We start from the raw sequence: 6,588 nt of genomic DNA on the forward strand, positions 1-6,588 counted from the left end.
TCTCTTTATGTTGTAATACTCCGAAATTCGTTATTAAGTTCGGATGATTTTCTGAAAATTATTAAGTTGATTTTAGTATGATCTCGTGGTTCGAGGGTAGGGTGAAAGTGTTTTAGATGAATAATTACTCGAAAACGTTTTATTTCGAGGACTCAAGGGGTTGACTATTTATTCGTTGATTTTTTTCAGAAACTTCATTCACGAAAGTTGTAGAGCGTGTCAATACGAATTCGTTGACATATGAAACGCAAAGCTAGGAGTTCGTATGAAGAATTAAGTAGATATAAACCTTATGATAGTCATTGGACTTGAATCTAAACAACTTGATCTTCACAAGTATAGTTGTAAAAGTAATAAATGTTATTAATCGACATAATCTCAAAAAAAAAAAATTGCAATAAAGAGAATCAACATTCATCAATAAAATGTAAATTCTTTAACCAAAAAGAGAAGAAGAAAAAAGGGGAAAGCTCTAGTTCGGAAAGACAACCATAGATGTTACTTGACACTAATCTTACATTAAATTTAAAGATAGACAAGTGAATGCTAAAAACATGTCCATTGAATTAATCCGCTCACTACTTTGATTCTTCTTATGAAACACGCTAAATATATAAAAATAAATAAAAACACACATACACAACATCCATTTAGAATAACTGCAATTCTTGTGGGTCTGCTAAAGATAGTAGAGGGGTTCTCATATCCTCAATGTTCTTTAGGGGAAAAATTTTACTCCCCAAATACTATATGTGATAGATATCCTCTCTAGAATTCTCTCCGCAAGACCGCAAGGGAGTACCCTCCAAACATTTCTCAATCGTAAGGAGTTATGTGCGAGCTATCTTTTGATTGGTTAACTCCTTCTCCACTTTTTCTGCCCTTATAACATGATAACACATATGCTCTTCATAGGAGGAATACTCGAGGAACTCTTTATTGCACAACTTGCATTTGTACTTTGCTCTAGAACAGATAACATTCGATGAGCTAGGGCCAAAAGCTTCATTCTTTTCTTTTCTAAACTGCGAGAACTAGATCGATGATCATTGGCTGATGCTCCGACATGGTTTGCCGTTAAGATAGATCCATTTGATTCAATTCCTATACCATAGCTAACATACTGAAAGTGATAAGGACCATGAGAGGAATCTCTATTTGCACTAATTTCAGATTTTTTAGTTGTAATAGGACCATAAACTACCTGACTCCGCCAAACATGAGAGCCATCTGAGAGAAAGAAAGGTGAATCAATGAAGTTAGATATGATTACTTGGCCTCTCCTAGGACCAAAACCACCTAATTAAAAAGTTGACGAGTATGCAAAGTTAGAAAAGAATGCACAATTATTGTTGATGAAATAAATCGACATGCATTTATAGAAGAGTTATAGATATTTAAGCCAAAACCTAGATAATTTGGCAAATCTGGGAGAAGTACTAGATGGATTGCTTTGTAAAAGATTGATGGATAGTGAGTTGGTGAAGTTAACAACACAAAACTCCTAATTTCTTAGAGAAAAATTGATATCTAAGCCCTTTTGATTTAAGAAAACTAGTAGATTTAGGGAAGTCCACATGATGGTTACCTGTTTGAGTAACTTGTTGATCATCAATTGGTAGACCATAGTCGTTGATTGATCATGATGAAGACACCATTTCCATGATTGGATATAAGGACATCTCGAATTCAGCAAAAGATGGATCGATCATCTTTGAGTTATAACAATTATCAACAATATTAGAACTATAATGTTTTGGATAGACAGGACTAGAGAGATTTGGAAGTTGGAATTCTTTTCCAGTTTGATTAGCTATATCAAACCAGACTTCTTCAGATGGTGGAAGAGCACTTTTTTTTTTTTGGCTTCCATGTTCGTCGGTCATAGAAGAAAGAAATCTATTTCGATATCTTCAAGAATTGGGACCTATTAATATGATAACTATTTTTCAGAGATACTTCTCAAAGTAACCTTGGATTTTACAGAGAGATAGAGAAAGAAGTATCTTTTCAAATTCCCCAATATATGTTGATATGGCCACGAGTCATATTTTATTTTATTTTTATTATTATTTTTGATGAAATGAAGTGATTTTATTCATAAGGAAGAAAACGTTAGAAGAGATAGTATCCAATACACTCGGGACCATATTGGTAGGTGTGGGCGCAGGTTGACCTGGCTAAGTTTTAGGCCCAAACTGAGTTCGACCCGGATTTGTTAGTTGACCCAAAGTTTGGTCCCTTAACTGAAAAAGAATGTGTTGACCCTACTATTTGGGTGTACCCAAATTTTCAAGTCAATGCACTTAATTTTTTTCCTCATATTTATTGGCTCAACTGGCCCATTTTGTAACAAAACATACTAACTTAGCAAGCGGTTTATCCCATATAACAAAAGTTACTTACTTAACAAAATAGTTATAAGTTTGCTAAGATTTGCTCATCTAAGCGAAAGTTTTAAGAGACTGTGAGGGAAAAATGCATCTCAACTACATGTACGTATTAAAGATAAAAGCAGAAATTATAACAACTTAAAACTGTACATTAATTTTCAGCCGTCAGATTCACTTGTCCCTCACAGTTCCTTAAAAATTTTCCCTTAGGTGAGTAGGCCTTTAAGTTTGCTGTAAACTTATCACTTATCAGCTATTCAAAATGTGAAATATCAAGACACAAGTCCCAAACTTAAAATCAGAAGTCCAGAATGCTAAAAGAAATATTACAGACCAAACTTAAATCAGAAACTTGAAACATCCAAACTTCAAGACATCAAACCAAACTACATATGTTACATCCCGTATCTCAATTTACCGGGTTACTAGTCATTTGGACGATAAACAACAATTACTTTCACTTTTTACTTTGTTTCGATACTTTAAGTTGCCCTAAATGTTGAATTTTTGTTTGGGTCAAAATTTGAGAAAATTTTCTACTGGAAAGTCATAGAGGATGTTAAACCGAGTCCGTGCATATGTGGTACGTAAAAATCGGAGTTCGTGTGCGAAAGTTATAGATGAAATTAGCAAAGTTACTGTTCATGGTAAGTTTCTATATAAATGGAAAGTTACTGTGGTAGGTTTCCATTCCCACACGGTAACTCTCTCTCTCACCCCCGGTTATGTTTTTCTTGGTTTTTCCAGCATATTTTCCTATTCCGGCCACCTGACAACTTGCCAACTATCATTCTAGGACCGCCTCTTCCTCCTGCACACGCCTATAGTGGTGGTTCACGGCGATTTGGCCGGAAAACTACATATCGAAGCCGAATCCGATCACTATAGCAGTTCATGTTTTCCGGCCACTTCTCCAATTCCCGCGATCTCCGGCCCCAAAACTAGGTTTAGTAGAAGGGCCACGAGCCATGAATCATTTCACCTCAAGCTTCTAGCTTCAATTCGCAGTGTGGAGAGTGAATCGAAGGAAAACCCGATCCAAGGGTTTGAAAATTTCTGGAAAATTTTCACCAGCCAATTTCGATCTCTTCAAGGTAAAATTGGAATTTGTTGTAGTTGAGAAAATTAGTGTTAGGCTTGTTGTGTAGTTGTTGGTGCCAAAATTGCCAAAATTTGGTGGCCATCGGAGGTCGTGGTTGACGGCGTGTGGGCCCCACGCGCGAGGGCCTTTTTTGGCTCCGGTTTTTAGCTAGTTAAATCCTATATTTGATCTAGTGCTTATATATGTGAATTTGGTGAAAATTGGAGAAGTTTTGAATCGATTTTTAATTTCCGAAGATTTAGGATTTCAATTATCGATTTACGAGAATTCGACCGTCGGATTTCTCTCGAATCTGCCCTAGAACTTTTAAGTTAATGAAATGGTGTTAGTGGTAAAGTTTGGGTTGAATGGGAGAAGGAAATGGAGATGTTGACTTAAGAGGATTGATTTGGGAATCGTATTTAATTGTCTAATTATTATTCACGGAATATAATTACGTACAAGGCGACGTACCAAGCTATTGCTTGACGAAGGAACTGGTATGCATGATTGCCTAAATAGTTCTATGAGTGGACTTTTGTTTTTAAGAATTGATGCATGCGATTATTTTTCCGAAATAATGATTTACTTATTTGTTTATCATTTTACCATAAATTGCTTTTGGAAAATTAATTTCGAGATATCTTATGGATTTGCTTGCATTGTTGATTTACGAAGATTATGATTTATCTCGATTATCATTTTCGTTTATGATTCATGTTGATTTTCGACGAATTATTTTCAAAGGTGATTTTCAGAATTAAATATTGTTTTCATTCGTCGAATTCGAGTTTCCCAAAGGATCTTCAAAAATGGGATTTTCGTTGGGATTTATGGATTTACTTTAATCTCCCATATTGGTTTATGAATTCGATAATATTTTGGCGTGTGGGGTCATGTCGTTGATATATATTATTTTTTCTCGTGAGATTTGGGAAAGCTTTAATGGTTTTCTAGTTTTCGTATGATTTTAACCCACCATACCTGGGTCGTATTATTTTATTGCTAGCTAGCCTATTAGTACTCCTGCCCGCTTAATCTGTGTCTGTGGGTTAGTTGAGCAGAGCATGTGATGCTCAAGAGTGTGGGACACTCCGACCCGAGCCTGGGAGACTCCATTACTTGTATGGTGATGACTTCTTCACCATACTCTGTTGTTACTTGACTAGCGGGGCTAGTCCGATTTCTCTTAATCAGCGGGGCTAGTATTTTTTCACGAGATTTCAGAGTTTAAAGAAATATGTTTTTTAAATGTTGCATGCATCGAGGTTTTATAAATTTAAACAACTGGGAAAGTATTCAAGTTTGCCCCATTTAAATTATCTTGATTATTTGTTTTTGTCCACTCACACTAACGTGTTTTCAAGACTTTTCCCCTGGGCCCTTCGGTTTCAAATGCCCAGTTTGCAGGCTAGATTAGTTGAGGTCGGGCGTACATGGAGTTGAGGCATAGCCAACAGCACAGCTTCCGTGTATTCATTTTTATCCATGTTTACCTTTATCATTAGAATTGCTCTGATAACCTGTGGGATTAATGTTGTTAAGTCGAGATTTGTGTAATGTGAAATGGGAGATGTTGAGATTTGGGGAGCATGTTGGCTCCAGGAGAATAAGGATGGATGATTTAGAAGTGTAAAATGTCTTTCTCCAGGTTTTGGGTTGTCAATTTTTAGGGGAAGTTTCCCCAAATTTTTTGTAGAATTTCTTCTAAGGGGGCCCCGCAGGGCCATTTCGGATTTCAGGGTGAAATCGGGGGCGGGTCTTGTCAATCTGGTATTAGAGCATTAGGTTGTCAGATTATGTAGACTTGTTCCTATCTAGTTACCGTATATGCTTGATGTTACTCAGTGCCTCACGAGTGATGGCCCGACTGCAGCGGTTCCCCATCATACACTCTTCAGTGCTGATGTACTCATCAAGTGTGTACAATACATGTCTAGTTGGTTTCCCTTTAGGTTCTATGCCTCCTGTACGCCGACCTCATAGGGATTCCACTGCGTATCGGATTGCTTACATGTCATGCACCTTTCCCTGGTATTGGTAAAGTAAGACTACTCTACTGATTTGAGTTGTGCTATGAAATATGATTCGAGGAAATGTGGTGGTTATCTCTTCCTCGATGTTGACAAGTTTGTTGTGGTATGGTTTAAGGTGCGAGACCAGAGTTTTATTTTGTACCGATTGTTAGAGATGAGTGACCATTGTTTTGGGTTGTCTTTGAATGCTATAATTGTTTCGGAATCAGGATCGTTGGTGGGAATGGAACTAGTGGTAATGGTGGTTTTGATTTTAAACTGAATTTTGGGAGTTGTGTTACCTGATGTGACCAACTATGTAAACGAGATTTTGGGATATTGTTGGCAATCGTTGGAGATCAGTTGGGAATAACAGTATTTGAGGTATTATTCCCAATATGATGATGTGCAGAGAGATCCAGATTGGGGTTTCTTCAACTGGAGACCTTATGTCAGCATTATGTATGCATCATTCTCCTGTAGACAACAGAGAAATTAAAGAAATATTTTGGGTTGTTATGGCTAGATGCCATATTTATAGGTGGCCTTGGTCACTGATGATGATAAGTGAGAAGTGTTAATAGTAAATGAGAGTTGTAAATAGAATGAGATTTTTAGAAATTGTCATTTTCGGTTGTTACCCTAACCAGGGTGTATGGGTATAGTTTTGCTTGGAATAAAAGAATTGATTTCAAATACCACAACTTATAGTTTTGTCTTCCTGAGTCCTAGATTGTAGTGAGTAGGAAGACGAACAAGAGTGAGCTTTTGAATTTAATATGTGCTTGAAGTTCGAGGAATCGGAAGGATGTTTAAGGTTTTATAATAGAGTTACGACTTTGGTCGGTAAATAATTGGGAGAGTTGGAATCAACTTTTCGTATGTGATATTATGAAAATTGGTGTCTTTGGTTATCCTTTTTTTTTTTTAAGTGAGACGGTTACACGTAAGATCGGGGAATAGCGGTAGCGACATTGTTGGGTGTCCATAGAAGTTCGAACATAATTGATATGTGATACGGAATATGATTCGGGTTCTGAATCATGGAGCCTTGAAGGTTGAATTGTGGTAGATTCTTGGTGGAGGTTTTGCCTGACCG

This window comes from Rosa chinensis, chromosome 5, assembly GCF_002994745.2.
Source record: "Rosa chinensis cultivar Old Blush chromosome 5, RchiOBHm-V2, whole genome shotgun sequence".
Classification (NCBI taxonomy): Eukaryota; Viridiplantae; Streptophyta; class Magnoliopsida; order Rosales; family Rosaceae; genus Rosa; species Rosa chinensis.